Consider the following 19,431-nt stretch of genomic DNA (forward strand, 5'->3'; position numbering starts at 1 on the left):
AGGCAGAACGTCCACAATGATGCACTTGGCCAAAAAGGGCGTATGCGTTTTTTCCTGAATATATTCAGGAAAAAACGCATACGCCCTTTTTGGCCAACCAAGCAAGCTTGCAAAGGAAATCTGCACTACAATGAAGTGTCACTTCCCTCCAGTCCAAAGGGCCATCTGAAAAAAGTGTAAAATGCAGAAAGGCAGGACAGGCCATGGAGAACTGGGAGCCTTGTTATGCTGATGGGCGGGATGTAAATTGCCAACAGAAACTTGGGAGAAGTGTATGGTGTTTCCTGAAACATCTAAAAAACAAAGCAACAGAGCCTAGGGCACTTCCACTTATGGTCCTATAGCTTAGGGAAATTAAAATCAAAAAGACACAGACACCCCAAAGTTTGCAAAGGCTCTGTTTAGAAGAACCTCGTTTACAGTACAAGTTCAACATCGCAGAAAGTGAAAAATGGATAAAGAAGTTGTGGTATTTACTTACAAAGCAATATCACTCAGCAATGAAATCTATGTCATCAGGCCCTTATCAGCACAATGAGTGGATTCAGGTATGATGATTCTAACTGAAATAAGTCACACAGAAAAAGAAACATCATAAGATATCAGTAATACACGGAATGTAAACTTGGCTACACAGGAACTGAATTACAGAACAGAACAGGGTCTCAAATTTAGAAAACCAACTTATGCTTGCTTAAGGGGAAAGGTGAGTTGGGGTGCTGCATAAAACCAGAGATTGAAATGAGCACAGATAAAGTTCCTTAAGCCAAATATGGAATAGACAAGAGCTACTCCTTGCTCAACGAAATGGACTCAACACCGCATATTAAACACCTAAGAATGTACCTGACTAGTAAGTATCTTAAAACCTATGGATTGCTATGTCTCCGAAAGAGAATTAAGCATGTGTACAGGGGCATAAATGCAGCAGTGATAGGATTGGAGAGGTTCGGTGAGCAAATGAAGACCCTTTGAAGTCATATTGCATGGTACCCATCCCACGGGTTTCAACTACCCAGGTTTAAGTTATTCTTCCTTCAGCTAAAACATGCATGTGGAACCTAGAGTATGATCAACCATGTGATCGGGAGACGTGTTCAAATATGTCTCAGTTTTCGTACCCTGGTACTCGGGTGCAACATTCCAGATGCTTTACTAACACTCTCCCGACTTGGAGAGTCAGTCCCTTTAACCTCCTGTTTGGCCCAGTTTGTAATTTCTGCGGAAGATGAACAGTAATAGCGAGAACCAATGAGAGACTAGCTGGAGGTGTCTGGACGGGCAAATTTAACTCTCATTTCCCACCAGGAAGAGGAATTAACCAAAGGCTCAGCGTGCCGTGCCGGAACCAGATTAGGGCCTGAAGCCATCCAGCGGTGTTGCGGCCAGCTCACAAGAAAGCGAGTTGAAGAAAGGAGCTCAGGGGCACTGTAATTCACAAACCTGCAGAGTTATAAATGACAGCTATCGTCCAAAAATATACCGAAGTAAGGCTGCCAAGAGGACTTGAAAGCGGGGCAGAATTGCAGGAAACCGATTTCAGGAGGTAGACTGGAATTGCATTGAAAGCATAGGAAAGGAGGCAGAACGTCCTCAATGATGCACTTGCCCAAAAAGGGCGTATGCATTTTTTCCTGAATATATTCAGGAAAAAACGCATACGCCCTTTTTGGCCAACCAAGAAAACTTGCAAAGGAAATCTGCACTACAATGAAGTCTCACTTCCCCCCGGTCAAAAGGGCCATCTGAAAAAAGTGTAAAATCCAGAAAGGCAGGACAGGCCATGGAGAACTGGGAGCCTTGTTATGCTCATGGGCGGGATGTAAATTGCCAACAGAAACTTGGGAGAAGTGTATGGTGTTTCCTGAAACATCTAAAAAACAAAGCAACAGAGCCTAGGGCACTTCCACTTATGGTCCTATAGCTTAGGGAAATTAAAATCAAAAAGACACAGCCACCCCAAAGTTTGGGACGCCTCTTTTTACAAGAACCTCGTTTACCGTACAAGTTCAGTATCACAGAAAGTGAAAAATGGATAAAGAACTTGTGGTACTTACGTACAATGCAGTATCACTCAGCAATGAAATCTATGTCATCAGGCCCGTAGCAGCATAATGAGTGGATTCAGGTATGATGATTCTAACTGAAATAAGTCACACAGAAAAAGAAACATCATAAGATATCAGTAATACACGGAATGTAAACTTGGCTACACAGGAACTGAATTCCAAAACAGAACAGGATCTCAAATTTAGAAAACCAACTTATGTTTGCTTAAGAGAAAAGGTGCGTTGGGGTGCTGCATAAAACCAGAGATTGAAATGAGCACAGATAAAGTTCCTTAAGCCAAATATGGAATAGACAAGAGCTACTCCTTGCTCAACGAAATGGACTCAACACCGCATATTAAACACCTAAGAATGTACCTGACTAGTAAGTATCTTAAAACCTATGGATTGCTATGTCTCCGAAAGAGAATCAAGCATGTGTAGAGGGGCATAAATGCAGCAGTGATAGGATTGGAGAGGTTCGGTGAGCAAATGAAGACCCTTTGAAGTCATATTGCATGGTACCCATTCCACGGGTTTCAACTACCCAGGTTTAAGGTATTCTTCCTTCAGCTAAAACATGCATGTGGAACCTAGAGTATGATCAACCATGTGATCGGGAGACGTGTTCAAATATGTCTCAGTTTTCGTAACCTTGGTACTCGGGTGCAACATTCCAGACACTTTACTAACACTCTCCCGACTTGGAGAGTCAGTCACTTTAACCTCCTGTTTGGCCCAGTTTGTAATTTCTGCGGAAGATGAACAGTAATAGCGAGAACCAATGAGAGACTAGCTGGAGGTGTCTGGACGGGCAAATTTAACTCTCATTTCCCACCAGGAAGAGGAATTAACCAAAGGCTCAGCGTGCCGTGCCGGAACCAGATTAGGGCCTGAAGCCATCCAGCGGTGTTGCGGCCAGCTCACAAGAAAGCGAGTTGAAGAAAGGAGCTCAGGGGCACTGTAATTCACAAACCTGCAGAGTTATAAATGACAGCTATCGTCCAAAAATATACCGAAGTAAGGCTGCCAAGAGGACTTGAAAGCGGGGCAGAATTGCAGGAAACCGATTTCAGGAGGTAGACTGGAATTGCATTGAAAGCATAGGAAAGGAGGCAGAACGTCCTCAATGATGCACTTGCCCAAAAAGGGCGTATGCATTTTTTCCTGAATATATTCAGGAAAAAACGCATACGCCCTTTTTGGCCAACCAAGAAAACTTGCAAAGGAAATCTGCACTACAATGAAGTCTCACTTCCCCCCGGTCAAAAGGGCCATCTGAAAAAAGTGTAAAATCCAGAAAGGCAGGACAGGCCATGGAGAACTGGGAGCCTTGTTATGCTGATGGGCGGGATGTAAATTGCCAACAGACACTCGGGAGAAGTGTATGGTGTTTCCTGAAACATCTAAAACACAAAGCAACAGAGCCTAGGGCACTTCCACTTATGGTCCTATAGCTTAGGGAAATTAAAATCAAAAAGACACAGCCACCCCAAAGTTTGGGACGCCTCTTTTTACAAGAACCTCGTTTACCGTACAAGTTCAGTATCACAGAAAGTGAAAAATGGATAAAGAACTTGTGGTACTTACGTACAATGCAGTATCACTCAGCAATGAAATCTATGTCATCAGGCCCGTAGCAGCATAATGAGTGGATTCAGGTACGATGATTCTAACTGAAATAAGTCACACAGAAAAAGAAACATCATAAGATATCACTAATACACGGAATGTAAACTTGGCTACACAGGAACTGAATTCCAAAACAGAACAGGATCTCAAATTTAGAAAACCAACTTATGTTTGCTTAAGAGAAAAGGTGCGTTGGGGTGCTGCATAAAACCAGAGATTGAAATGAGCACAGATAAAGTTCCTTAAGCCAAATATGGAATAGACAAGAGCTACTCCTTGCTCAACTAAATGGACTCAACACCGCATATTAAACACCTAAGAATGTACCTGACTAGTAAGTATCTTAAAACCTATGGATTGCTATGTCTCTGAAAGATAATCAAGCATGTGTACAGGGGCATAAATGCAGCAGTGATAGGATTGGAGAGGTTCGGTGAGCAAATGAAGACCCTTTGAAGTCATATTGCATGGTACCCATTCCATGGGTTTCAACTACACAGGTTTAAGGTATTCTTCCTTCAGCTAAAACATGCATGTGGAACCTAGAGTATGATCAACCATGTGATCGGGAGACGTGTTCAAATATGTCTCAGTTTTCGTACCCTGGTACTCGGGTGCAACATTCCAGACGCTTTACTAACACTTTCCCGACTTGGAGAGTCAGTCCCTTTAACCTCCTGTTTGGCCCAGTTTGTAATTTCTGCGGAAGATGAACAGGAATAGCGAGAACCAATGAGAGACTAGCTGGAGGTGTCTGGACGGGCAAATTTAACTCTCATTTCCCACCAGGAAGAGGAATTAACCAAAGGCTCAGCGTGCCGTGCCGGAACCAGATTAGGGCCTGAAGCCATCCTGCGGTGTTGCGGCCAGGTCACAAGAAAGCGAGTTGAAGAAAGGAGCTCAGGGGCACTGTAATTCACAAACCTGCAGAGTTATAAATGACAGCTATCGTCCAAAAATATACTGAAGTAAGGCTGCCAAGAAGAATTGAAAGCCGTGCAGAATTGCAGGAAACCGATTTCAGGAGGTAGACTTGAATTGCATTGAAAGCATAGGAAAAGAGGCAGAACGTCCACAATGATGCACTTGGCCAAAAAGGGCGTATGCGTTTTTTCCTGAATATATTCAGGAAAAAACGCATACGCCCTTTTTGGCGAACAAAGCAAGCTTGCAAAGGAAATCTGCACTACAATGAAGTCTCACTTCCCCCCGGTCAAAAGGGCCATCTGAAAAAAGTGTAAAATCCAGAAAGGCAGGACAGGCCATGGAGAACTGGGAGCCTTGTTATGCTGATGGGCGGGATGTAAATTGCCAACAGACACTCGGGAGAAGTGTATGGTGTTCCCTGAAACATCTAAAAAACAAAGCAACAGAGCCTAGGGCACTTCCACTTATGGTCCTATAGCTTAGGGAAATTAAAATCAAAAAGACACAGCCACCCCAAAGTTTGGGACGCCTCTTTTTACAAGAACCTCGTTTACCGTACAAGTTCAGTATCACAGAAAGTGAAAAATGGATAAAGAACTTGTGGTACTTACGTACAATGCAGTATCACTCAGCAATGAAATCTATGTCATCAGGCCCGTAGCAGCATAATGAGTGGATTCAGGTACGATGATTCTAACTGAAATAAGTCACACAGAAAAAGAAACATCATAAGATATCACTAATACACGGAATGTAAACTTGGCTACACAGGAACTGAATTCCAAAACAGAACAGGATCTCAAATTTAGAAAACCAACTTATGTTTGCTTAAGAGAAGAGGTGCGTTGGGGTGCTGCATAAAACCAGAGATTGAAATGAGCACAGATAAAGTTCCTTAAGCCAAATATGGAATAGACAAGAGCTACTCCTTGCTCAACGAAATGGACTCAACACCGCATATTAAACACCTAAGAATGTACCTGACTAGTAAGTATCTTAAAACCTATGGATTGCTATGTCTCCGAAAGAGAATCAAGCATGTGTACAGGGGCATAAATGCAGCAGTGATAGGATTGGAGAGGTTCGGTGAGCAAATGAAGACCCTTTGAAGTCATATTGCATGGTACCCATTCCACGGGTTTCAACTACACAGGTTTAAGGTATTCTTCCTTCAGCTAAAACATGCATGTGGAACCTAGAGTATGATCAACCATGTGATCGGGAGACGTGTTCAAATATGTCTCAGTTTTCGTACCCTGGTACTCGGGTGCAACATTCCAGACGCTTTACTAACACTTTCCCGACTTGGAGAGTCAGTCCCTTTAACCTCCTGTTTGGCCCAGTTTGTAATTTCTGCGGAAGATGAACAGGAATAGCGAGAACCAATGAGAGACTAGCTGGAGGTGTCTGGACGGGCAAATTTAACTCTCATTTCCCACCAGGAAGAGGAATTAACCAAAGGCTCAGCGTGCCGTGCCGGAACCAGATTAGGGCCTGAAGCCATCCTGCGGTGTTGCAGCCAGGTCACAAGAAAGCGAGTTGAAGAAAGGAGCTCAGGGGCACTGTAATTCACAAACCTGCAGAGTTATAAATGACAGCTATCGTCCAGAAATATACTGAAGTAAGGCTGCCAAGAAGAATTGAAAGCCGTGCAGAATTGCAGGAAACCGATTTCATGAGGTAGACTTGAATTGCATTGAAAGCATAGGAAAAGAGGCAGAACGTCCACAATGATGCACTTGGCCAAAAAGGGCGTATGCGTTTTTTCCTGAATATATTCAGGAAAAAACGCATACGCCCTTTTTGGCGAACAAAGCAAGCTTGCAAAGGAAATATGCACTACAATGAAGTCTCACTTCCCCCCGGTCAAAAGGGCCATCTGAAAAAAGTGTAAAATCCAGAAAGGCAGGACAGGCCATGGAGAACTGGGAGCCTTGTTATGCTGATGGGCGGGATGTAAATTGCCAACAGACACTCGGGAGAAGTGTATGGTGTTTCCTGAAACATCTAAAAAACAAAGCAACAGAGCCTAGGGCACTTCCACTTATGGTCCTATAGCTTAGGGAAATTAAAATCAAAAAGACACAGCCACCCCAAAGTTTGGGACACCTCTGTTTACAAGAACCTCGTTTACCGTACAAGTTCAGTATCACAGAAAGTGAAAAATGGATAAAGAACTTGTGGTACTTATGTACAATGCAGTATCACTCAGCAATGAAATCTATGTCATCAGGCCCGTAGCAGCATAATGAGTGGATTCAGGTACGATGATTCTAAATGAAATAAGCCACAGAGAAAAAGAAACATTATAAGATATCAGTAATACACGGAATGTAAACTTGGCTACACAGGAACTGAATTACAGAACAGAACAGGGTCTCAAATTTAGAAAACCAACTTATGCTTGCTTAAGGGTAAAAGTGAGTTGGGGTGCTGCATAAAACCAGAGATTGAAATGAGCACAGATAAAGTTCCTTAAGCCAAATATGGAATAGACAAGAGCTACTCCTTGCTCAACGAAATGGAGTCAACACCGCATATTAAACACCTAAGAATGTACCTGACTAGTAAGTATCTTAAAACCTATGTATTGCTATGTCTCCGAAAGAGAATCAAGCATGTGTACAGGGGCATAAATGCAGCAGTGATAGGATTGGAGAGGTTCGGTGAGCAAATGAAGACCCTTTGAAGTCATATTGCATGGTACACATTCCACGGGTTTCAACTACACAGGTTTAAGGTATTCTTCCTTCAGCTAAAACATTCATGTGGAACCTAGAGTATGATCAACCATGTGATCGGGAGACGTGTTCAAATATGTCTCAGTTTTCGTACCCTGGTACTCGGGTGCAACATTCCAGACGCTTTACTAACACTCTCCCGACTTGGAGAGTCAGTCCCTTTAACCTCCTGTTTGGCCCAGTTTGTAATTTCTGCGGAAGATGAACAGGAATAGCGAGAACCAATGAGAGACTAGCTGGAGGTGTCTGGACGGGCAAATTTAACTCTCATTTCCCACCAGGAAGAGGAATTAACCAAAGGCTCAGCGTGCCGTGCCGGAACCAGATTAGGGCCTGAAGCCATTCTGCGGTGTTGCGGCCAGGTCACAAGAAAGCGAGTTGAGGAAAGGAGCTCAGGGGCACTGTAATTCACAAACCTGCAGAGTTATAAATGACAGCTATCGTCCAAAAATATACGGAAGTAAGGCTGCCAAGAGGACTTGAAAGCAGTGCAGAATTGCAGGAAACCGATTTCAGGAGGTAGACTTGAATTGCATTGAAAGCATAGGAAAAGAGGCAGAACGTCCACAATGATGCACTTGGCCAAAAAGGGCGTATGCGTTTTTTCCTGAATATATGCAGGAAAAAACGCATACGCCCTTTTTGGCGAACAAAGCAAGCTTGCAAAGGAAATCTGCACTACAATGAAGTCTCACTTCCCCCCGGTCAAAAGGGCCATCTGAAAAAAGTGTAAAATCCAGAAAGGCAGGACAGCCCATGGAGAACTGGGAGCCTTGTTATGCTGATGGGCGGGATGTAAATTGCCAACAGACACTCGGGAGAAGTGTATGGTGTTTCCTGAAACATCTAAAAAACAAAGCAACAGAGCCTAGGGCACTTCCACTTATGGTCCTATAGCTTAGGGAAATTAAAATCAAAAAGACACAGCCACCCCAAAGTTTGGGACACCTCTGTTTACAAGAACCTCGTTTACCGTACAAGTTCAGTATCACAGAAAGTGAAAAATGGATAAAGAACTTGTGGTACTTATGTACAATGCAGTATCACTCAGCAATGAAATCTATGTCATCAGGCCCGTAGCAGCATAATGAGTGGATTCAGGTACGATGATTCTAAATGAAATAAGTCACAGAGAAAAAGAAACATCATAAGATATCAGTAATACACGGAATGTAAACTTGGCTACACAGGAACTGAATTACAGAACAGAACAGGGTCTCAAATTTAGAAAACCAACTTATGCTTGCTTAAGGGTAAAAGTGAGTTGGGGTGCTGCATAAAACCAGAGATTGAAATGAGCACAGATAAAGTAACTTAAGCCAAATATGGAATAGACAAGAGCTACTCCTTGCTCAACGAAATGGACTCAACACCCCATATTAAACACCTAAGAATGTACCTGACTAGTAAGTATCTTAAAACCTATGGATTGCTATGTCTCCGAAAGAGAATCAAGCATGTGTACAGGGGCATAAACACAGCAGTGATAGGATTGGAGAGGTTCGGTGAGCAAATGAAGACCCTTTGAAGTCATATTGCATGGTACCCATTCCACGGGTTTCAACTACACAGGTTTAAGGTATTCTTCCTTCAGCTAAAACATGCATGTGGAACCTAGAGTATGATCAACCATGTGATCGGGAGACGTGTTCAAATATGTCTCAGTTTTCGTAACCTGGTACTCGGGTGCAACATTCCAGACGCTTTACTAACACTCTCCCAACTTGGAGAGTCAGTCCCTTTAACCTCCTGTTTGGCCCAGTTTGTAATTTCTGCGGAAGATGAACAGGAATAGCGAGAACCAATGAGAGACTAGCTGGAGGTGTCTGGACGGGCAAATTTAACTCTCATTTCCCACCAGGAAGAGGAATTAACCAAAGGCTCAGCGTGCCGTGCCGGAACCAGATTAGGGCCTGAAGCCATCCTGCGGTGTTGCGGCCAGGTCACAAGAAAGCGAGTTGAGGAAAGGAGCTCAGGGGCACTGTAATTCACAAACCTGCAGAGTTATAAATGACAGCTATCGTCCAAAAATATACTGAAGTAAGGCTGCCAAGAGGACTTGAAAGCGGTGCAGAATTGCAGGAAACCGATTTCAGGAGGTAGACTGGAATTGCATTGAAAGCATAGGAAAAGAGGCAGAACGTCCACAATGATGCACTTGGCCAAAAAGGGCGTATGCGTTTTTTCCTAAATAAATTCAGGAAAAAACGCATACGCCCTTTTTGGCCAACCAAGCAAGCTTGCAAAGGAAATCTGCACTACAATGAAGTCTCACTTCCCCCCGGTCAAAAGGGCCATCTGAAAAAAGTGTAAAATCCAGAAAGGCAAGACAGGCCATGGAGAACTGGGAGCCTTGTTATGCTGATGGGCGGGATGTAAATTGCCAACAGCCACTGGGGAGAAATGTATGGTGTTTCCTGAAACATCTAAAATACAAAGCAACAGAGCCTAGGGCACTTCCACTTATGGTCCTATAGCTTAGGGAAATTAAAATCAAAAAGACACAGCCACCCCAAAGTTTGGGACGGCTCTGTTTACAAGAACCTCGTTTACGGTACAAGTTCAATATCGCAGAAAGTGAAAAATGGATAAAGAATTTGTGGTACTTACGTACAATGCAATATCACTCAACAATGAAATCTATGTCATCAGGCCCGAAGCAGCAGAATGAGTGGATTCAGGTATGATGATTCTAACTGAAATAAGTCACACAGAAAAAGAAACATCATAAGACATCACTAATACAGGGATTTTAAACTTGGCTACACAGGAACTGAATTACATAACAGAACAGGGTATCAAATTTAGAAAACCAACTTATGCTTGCTTAAGGGGAAAGGTGAGTTGGGGTGCTGCATAAAACCAGAGATTGAAATGAGCACAGATAATGTTCCTTAAGACAAATATGGAATAGAGAAGAGCTACTCCTTGCTCAACGAAATGGACTCAACACCCCATATTAAACACCTAAGAATGTACCTGTCTAGTAAGTATGTGAAAACCTATGGATTGCTATGTGTCCGAAAGAGAATCAAGCGTGTGTACAGGGGCAAAAACGCAGCAGTGAAAGGATTGGAAACGTTCGGTGAGCAAATGAAGACCCTTTGAAGTCATATTGCATGGTACCCATTCCACGGGTCTCAACTCTCCAGGTTTCAGGGATTCTTCCTTCAGCTAAAACATGCATGTGGAACCCAGAGTATGATCAACCATGTGATCGGGAGACGTGTTCAAGTATGTCTCAGTTTTCGTCCCCTGGTACTCGGGTGCAACATTCCAGATGCTTTACTAACACTCTCCCGACTTGGAGAGTCAGTGCCTTTAACCTCCTGTTTGGCCCAGTTTGCAATTTCTGCGGAAGATGAACAGGAATAGGGTGAACCAGTTAGAGACTAGCTGGAGGAGTCTGGACGGGCAAATTTATCTCTCATTTCCCACCAGGAAGAGGAATTAACCAAAGGCTCAGCGTGCCGTGCCGGAACCAGATTAGGGCCTGAAGCAATCCTGCGGTGTTGCGGCCAGCTCACAAGAAAGCGAGTTGAAGAAAGGAGCTCAGGGGCACTGTAATTCACGAACCTGCAGACTTATAAATGACAGCTATCGTCCAAAAATATACTGAAGTAAGGCTGCCAAGAGGACTTGAAAGCGGGGCAGAATTGCAGGAAACCGATTTCAGGAGGTAGACTGGAATTGCATTGAAAGCATAGGAAAAGAGGCAGAACGTCCACAATGATGCACTTGGCCAAAAAGGGCGTATGCGTTTTTTCCTGAATATATTCAGGAAAAAACGCATACGCCCTTTTTGGCCAACCAAGAAAACTTGCAAAGGAAATCTGCACTACAATGAAGTCTCACTTCCCCCCGGTCAAAAGGGCCATCTGAAAAAAGTGTAAAATCCAGAAAGGCAGGACAGGCCATGGAGAACTGGGAGCCTTGTTATGCTGATGGGTGGGATGTAAATTGCCAACAGCCACTGGGGAGAAGTGTATGGTGTTCCCTGAAACATCTAAAATACAAAGCAACAGAGCCTAGGGCACTTCCACTTATGGTCCTATAGCTTAGGGAAATTAAAATCAAAAAGACACAGCCACACCAAAGTTTGGGACGGCTCTGTTTACAAGAACCTCGTTTACGGTACAAGTTCAATATCGCAGAAAGTGAAAAATGGATAAAGAAGTTGTGGTACTTACGTACAATGCAATATCACTCAGCAATGAAATCTATGTCATCAGGCCCGTAGCAGCATAATGAGTGGATTCAGGTATGATGATTCTAACTGAAATAAGTCACACAGAAAAAGAAACATCATAAGATATCACTAATACACGGAATGTAAACTTGGCTACACAGAAACTGAATTCCAAAACAGAACAGGGTCTCAAATTTAGAAAACCAACTTATGCTTGCTTAAGGGGAAAGGTGAGTTGGGGTGCTGCATAAAACCAGAGATTGAAATGAGCACAGATAAAGTTCCTTAATCAAATATGTAATAGACAAGAGCTACTCCTTGCTCAACGAAATGGACTCAACACCCCATATTAAAAGCCTAAGAATGTACCTGACTAGTAAGTATCTTAAAACCTATGGATTGCTATGTCTCCGAAAGAGAATCAAGCATGTGTACAGGGGCATAAATGCAGCAGTGATAGGATTGGAGAGTTTCGGTGAGCAAATGAATACCCTTTGAAGTCACATTGCATGGTACCCATTCCACGGGTCTCAACTCTCCAGGTTTAAGGGATTCTTCCTTCAGCTAAAACATGCATGTGGAACCCAGAGTATGATCAACCGTGTGACTGGGAGATGTGTTCAAATATGTCTCAGGTTTTGTCCCCTGGTACTCGGGTGCAACATTCCAGACGCTTTACTAACACTCTCCCGACTTGGAGAGTCAGTGCCTTTAACCTCCTGTTTGGCCCAGTTTACAATTTCTGCGGAAGATGAACAGGAATAGGGAGAATGAATGAGAGACTAGCTGGAGGTGTCTGGACGGGCAAATTTAACTCTCATTTCCCACCAGGAAGAGGAATTAACCAAAGGCTCAGCGTGCCATGCCGGAACCAGATTAGGTCCTGAAGCAATCCTGCGGTGTTGCGGCCAGCTCACAAGAAAGCGAGTTGAAGATAGGAGCTCAGGGGCACTGTAATTCACAAACCTGCAGACTTATAAATGACAGGTATCGTCCAAAAATATACTGAAGTAAGGCTGCCAAGAGGACTTGAAAGCGGGGCAGAATTGCAGGAAACCGATTTCAGGAGGTAGACTGGAATTGCATTGAAAGCATAGGAAAAGAGGCAGAACGTCCACAATGATGCACTTGGCCAAAAAGGGCGTATGCGTTTTTTCCTGAATATATTCAGGAAAAAACGCATACGCCCTTTTTGGCCAACCAAGCAAGCTTGCAAAGGAAATCTGCACTACAATGAAGTCTCACTTCTGCGCGGTCAAAAGGGCCATCTGAAAAAAGTGTAAAATCCAGAAAGGCAGGACAGGCCATGGAGAACTGGGAGCCTTGTTATGCTAATGGGCGGGATGTAAATTGCCAACAGCCACTCGGGAGAAGTGTATGGTGTTTCCTGAAACATCTAAAACACAATGCAACAGAGCCTAGGGCACTTCCACTTATGGTCCTATAGCTTAGGGAAATTAAAATCAAAAAGACACAGCCACCCCAAAGTTTGGGACGGCTCTGTTTACAAGAACCTCGTTTACGGTACAAGGTCAATATCGCAAAGAGTTAAAAATGGATAAAGAAGTTGTGGTACTTACGTACAATGCAATATCACTCAGCAATGAAATCTATGTCATCAGGCCAGTAGCAGCATAATGAGTGGAATCAGGTATGATGATTTTAACTGAAATAAGTCACACAGAAAAAGAAACATCATAAGATATCACTAATACACGGAATGTAAACTTGGCTACACAGGAACTGAATTACAAAACAGAACAGGGTCTCAAATTTAAAAAACCAACTTATGCTTGCTTAAGGGGAAAGGTGAGTTGGGGTGCTGCATAAAACCAGAGATTGAAATGAGCACAGATAAAGTTCCTTAAGCCAAATGTGTAATGGACAAGAGCTACTCCTTGCTCAATGAAATGGACTCAACACCCCATAATAAACGCCTAAGAATGTACCTGACTAGTAAGTATCTTAAAACCTATGGATTGCTATGTCTCCAAAAGAGAATCAAGCATGTGTACAGGGGCATAAACGCAGCAGTGAAAGGATTGGAAAGGTTCGGTGAGCAAATGAAGACCCTTTGAAGTCATATTGCATTGTACCCATTCCACAGGTCTCAACTCTCCAGGTTTCAGGGATTCTTCCTTCAGCTAAAACATGCATGTGGAACCCAGAGTATGAACAACCATGTGATTGGGAGACGTGTTCATATATGTCTCAGTTTTCGTACCCTGGTACTCGGGTGCAACATTCCAGACACATTACTAACAATCTCCCGACTTGGAGAGTCAGTGCCTTTAACCTCCTGTTTGGCCCAGTTTGCAATTTCTGCGGAAGATGAACAGGAATAGGGAGAACCAATGAGAGACTAGCTGGAGGTGTCTGGACGGGCAAATTTAACTCTCATTTCCCCCCAGGAAGAGGAATTAACCAAAGGCTCAGCATGCCGTGCTGGAACAAGATTAGGGCCTGAAGCAATCCTGTGGTGTTGCGGACAGCTCAGAAGAAAGCGAGTTGAAGAAAGGAGCTCAGGGGCACTGTAATTCACAAACCTGCAGACTTATAAATGACAGCTATCGTCCAAAAATATACTGAAGTAAGGCTGCCAAGAGGACTTGAAAGCGGGGCAGAATTGCAGGAAACCGATTTCAGGAGGTAGACTGGAATTGCATTGAAAGCATAGGAAAAGAGGCAGAACGTCCACAATGATGCACTTGGCCAAAAAGGGCGTATGCGTTTTTTCCTGAATATATTCAGGAAAAAACGCATACGCCCTTTTTGGCCAACCAAGCAAGCTTGCAAAGGAAATCTGCACTACAATGAAGTCTCACTTCTCCCCGGTCAAAAGGGCCATCTGAAAAAAGTGTAAAATCCAGAAAGGCAGGACAGGCCATGGAGAACTGGGAGCCTTGTTATGCTGATGGGCGGGATGTAAATTGCCAACAGCCACTCGGGAGAAGTGTATGGTGTTTCCTGAAACATCTAAAACACAAAGCAACAGAGCCTAGGGCACTTCCACTTATGGTCCTATAGCTTAGGGAAATTAAAATCAAAAAGACACAGCCACCCCAAAGTTTGGGATGGCTCTGTTTTCAAGAACCTCGTTTACGGTACAAGTTCAATATCTCAAAGAGGGAAAAATGGATAAAGAAGTTGTGGTACTTACGTACAATGCAATATCACTCAGCAATAAAATCTATGTCATCAGGCCCGTAGCAGCATAATGAGTGGATTCAGGTATGATGATTCTAACTGAAATAAGTCACACAGAAAAAGAAACATCATAAGATATCACTAATACACGGAATGTAAACTTGGCTACACAGGAACTGAATTACAAAACAGAACAGGGTCTCAAATTTAGAAAACCAACTTATGCTCGCTTAAGGGGAAAGGTGAGTTGGGGTGCTGCATAAAACCAGAGATTGAAATGAGCACAGATAAAGTTCCTTAAGCCAAATATGTAATAGACAAGAGCTACTCCTAGCTCAACGAAATGGACTCAACACCCCATATTAAACGCCTAAGAATGTACCTGACTGGTAAGTATCTGAAAACCTATGGATTGCTATGTCTCCGAAATGGAATCAAGCGTGTGTACAGGGGCATAAACACAGCAGTGAAAGGATTGGAGAGGTTCGGTGAGCAAATGAAGACCCTTTGAAGTCATATTGCATGGTACCCATTCCACGGGTCTCAACTCTCCAGGTTTCAGGGATTCTTCCTTCAGCTAAAACATGCATGTGGAACCCAGAGTATGATCTACTATGTGATCGGGAGACGTGTTCCAGTATGTCTCAGTTTCGTCCCCTGGTACTCGGGTGCAACATTCCACACGCTTTACTAACACTCTCCCGACTTGGAGAGTCAGTGCCTTTAACCTCCTGTTTGGCCCAGTTTTCAATTTCTGCGGAAGATGAACAGGAATAGGGAGAACCAATGAGAGACTAGCTGGAGGTGTCTGGACGGGCAAATTTAACTCTCATTTCCCACCAGGAAGAGTAATTAACCAAAGGCTCAGCGTGCCGTGCCGAAACCAGATTAGGGCCTGAAGCCATCCTGCGGTGTTGCGGCCAGCTCACAAGAAAGCGAGTTGAAGAAAGGAGCTCAGGGGCACTGTAATTCACAAACCTGCAGAGTTATAAATGACAGATATCGTCCTAAAATATACTGAAGTAAGGCTGCCAAGAGGACTTGAAAGCGGGGCAGAATTGCAGGAAACCGATTTCAGGAGGTAGACTGGAATTGCATTGAAAGCATAGGAAAAGAGACAGAACGTCCACAATGATGCACTTGGCTAAAAAGTGCGTATGCATTTTTTCCTGAATATATTCAGGAAAAAACGCATACGCCCTTTTTGACCAACCAAGCAAACTTGCAAAGGAAATCTGCACTACAATGAAGTCTCACTTCCCCCCGGTTTAAAGGGCCATCTGAAAAAAGTGTAAAATCCAGAAAGGCAGGACAGGCCATGGAGAACTGGGAGCCTTGTTATGCTGATGGGAGGGATGTAAATTGCCAACAGACACTCGGGAGAAGTGTATGGCGTTTCCTGAAACATCTAAAAAACAAAGCAACAGAGCCTAGGGCATTTCCACTTATGGTCCTATAGCTTAGGGAAATTAAAATCAAAAAGACACAGCCACCCCAAAGTTTGGGACGCCTCTGTTTACAAGAACCTCATTTACCGTACAAGTTCAGTATCACAGAAAGTGAAAAATGGATAAAGAACTTGTGGTACTTATGTACAATGCAGTATCACTCAGCAATGAAATCTATGTCATCAGGCCCGTAGCAGCACAATGAGTGGATTCAGGTATGATGATTCTAACTGAAATAAGTCACACAGAAAAAGAAACATCATAAGATATCACTAATACACGGAATGTAAACTTGGCTACACAGGAACTGAATTCCAAAACAGAACAGGGTCTCAAATTTAGAAAACCAACTTATGCTTGCTTAAGGGGAAAGGTGAGTTGGGGTGCTGCATAAAACCAGAGATTGAAATGAGCACAGATAAAGTTCCTTAGGCCAAATATGGAATAGACAAGACCTACTCCTTGCTCAACGAAATGGACTCAACACCGCATATTAAACGACTAAGAATGTACCTGACTAGTAAGTATCTTAAAACCTATGGATTGCTATGTCTCCAAAAGAGAATCAAGCGTGTGTACAGGGGCATAAACGCAGCAGTGATAGGACTGGAGAGGTTCGGTGAGCAAATGAAGACCCTTGGAAGTCATATTGCCTGGTACCCATTCCATGGGTCTCAACTACCCAGGTTTAAGGTATTCTTCCTTCAGCTAAAACATGCATGTGGAACCCAGAGTATGATGAACAGTGTGAAAGGGAGACGTGTTCAAATATGTCTCAGTTTTCGTACCCTGGTACTCTGGTGCAACATTCCAGACGCTTTACTAACACTCTCCTGACTTGGAGAGTCAGTCCCTTTAACCTCCTGTTTGGCCCAGTTTGCAATTTCTGCGGAAGATGAACAGGAATAGCGAGAACCAATGAGAGACTAGCTGGAGGTGTCTGGACGGGCAAATTTAACTCTAATTTCCCACCAGGAAGAGGAATTAACCAAAGGCTCAGCGTGCCGTGCCGGAACCAGATTAGGGCCTGAAGCCATCCTGCGGTGTTGCGGCCAGCTCACAAGAAAGCGAGTTGAAGAAAGGAGCTCAGGGGCACTGTAATTCACAAACCTGCAGAGTTATAAATGACAGCTATCGTCCAAAAATATACTGAAGTAAGGCTGCCAAGAGGACTTGAAAGCGGGGCAGAATTGCAGGAAACCGATTTCAGGAGGTAGACTGGAATTGCATTGAAAGCATAGGAAAAGAGGCAGAACGTCCACAATGATGCACTTGGCCAAAAAGGGCGTATGCATTTTTTCCTGAATATATGCAGGAAAAAACGCATACGCCCTTTTTGGCCAACCAAGCAAGCTTTCAAAGGAAATCTGCACTACAATGAAGTCTCACTTCCCCCCGGTCAAAAGGGCCATCTGAAAAAAGTGTAAAATCCAGAAAGGCAGGACAGGCCATGGAGAACTGGGAGCCTTGTTATGCTGATGGGCGGGATGTAAATTGCCAACAGACACTCGGGAGAAGTGTATGGTGTTTCCTGAAACATCTAAAAAACAAAGCAACAGAGCCTAGGGCACTTCCACTTATGGTCCTAAAGCTTAGGGAAATTAAAATCATAAAGACACAGCCACCCCAAAGTTTGGGACGCCTCTTTTTACAAGAACCTCGTTTACCGTACAAGATCAATATCACAGAAAGTGAAAAATGGATAAAGAACTTGTGGTACTTACGTACAATGCAGTATCACTCAGCAATGAAATCTATGTCATCAGGCCCGTAGCAGCATAATGAGTGGATTCAGGTACGATGATTCTAACTGAAATAAGTCACACAGAAAAAGAAACATCATAAGATATCAGTAATACACAGAATGTAAACTTGGCTACACAGGAACTGAATTACAGAACAGAACAGGGTCTCAAATTTAGAAAACCAACTTATGCTTGCTTAAGGGTAAAGGTGAGTTGGGGTGCTGCATAAAACAAGAGATTGAAATGAGCACAGATAAAGTTCCTTAAGCCAAATATGGAATAGACAAGAGCTACTCCTTGCTCAACGAAATGGACTCAACACCCCATATTAAACGCCTAAGAATGTACCTGACTAGTAAGTATCTTAAAACCTATGGATTGCTATGTCTCCGAAAGAGAATCAAGCATGTGTACAGGGGCATAAATGCAGCAGTGATAGGATTGGAGAGGTTCGGTGAGCAAATGAAGACCCTTTGAAGTCATATTGCATGGTACCCATTCCACGGGTTTCGACTACCCAGGTTTAAGGTATTCTTCCTTCAGCTAAAACATGCATGTGGAACCCAGAGTATGATCAACCGTGTGAACGGGAGACGTGTTCAAATATGTCTCAGTTTTCGTACCCTGGTACTCGGGTGCAATATTCCAGACGCTTTACTAACACTCTCCCCACTTGGAGAGTCAGCGCCTTTAACCTCCTGTTTGGCCCAGTTTGCAATTTCTGCGGAAGATGAACAGGAATAGCGAGAACCAATGAGAGACTAGCTGGAGGTGTCTGGACAGGTAAATTTAACTCTCATTTCCCACCAGGAAGAGGAAATAACCAAAGGCTCAGCGTGCCGTGCCGGAACCAGATTAGGGCCTGAAGCCATCCTGCGGTGTAGCGGCCAGCTCACAAGAAAGCGAGTTGAAGGAAGGAGCTCAGGGGCACTGTAATTCACAAACCTGCAGAGTTATAAATGACAGCTATTGTCCAAAAATATACTGAAGTAAGGCTGCCAAGAGGACTTGAAAGCGGGGCAGAATTGCAGGAAACCGATTTCAGGAGGTAGACTGGAATTGTATTGAAAGCATAGGAAACGAGGCAGAACGTCCACAATGATGCACTTGGCCAAAAAGGGCGTATTCGTTTTTTCCTGAATATATTCAGGAAAAAACGCATACGCCCTTTTTGGCCAAACAAGCAAGCTTGCAAAGGAAATCTGCACTACAATGAAGTCTCACTTCCCCCCGGTCAAAAGGGCCATCTGAAAAAAGTGTAAAATCCAGAAAGGCAGGACAGGCCATGGAGAACTGGGAGCCTTGTTATGCTGATGGGCGGGATGTAAATTGCCAACAGACACTCGGGAGAAGTGTATGGTGTTTCCTGAAACATCTAAAAAACAAAGCAACAGAGCCTAGGGCACTTCCACTTATGGTCCTATAGCTTAGGGAAATGAAAATCAAAAAGACACAGCCACCCCAAAGTATGGAACCGATCTGTTTACAAGAACCTCGTTTACAGTACAAGTTCAACATCGCAGAAAGTGAAAAATGGATAAAGAAGTTGTGGTA

Source organism: Pseudorca crassidens, unplaced genomic scaffold, assembly GCF_039906515.1.
Source record: "Pseudorca crassidens isolate mPseCra1 unplaced genomic scaffold, mPseCra1.hap1 Scaffold_74, whole genome shotgun sequence".
Taxonomy (NCBI): Eukaryota; Metazoa; Chordata; class Mammalia; order Artiodactyla; family Delphinidae; genus Pseudorca; species Pseudorca crassidens.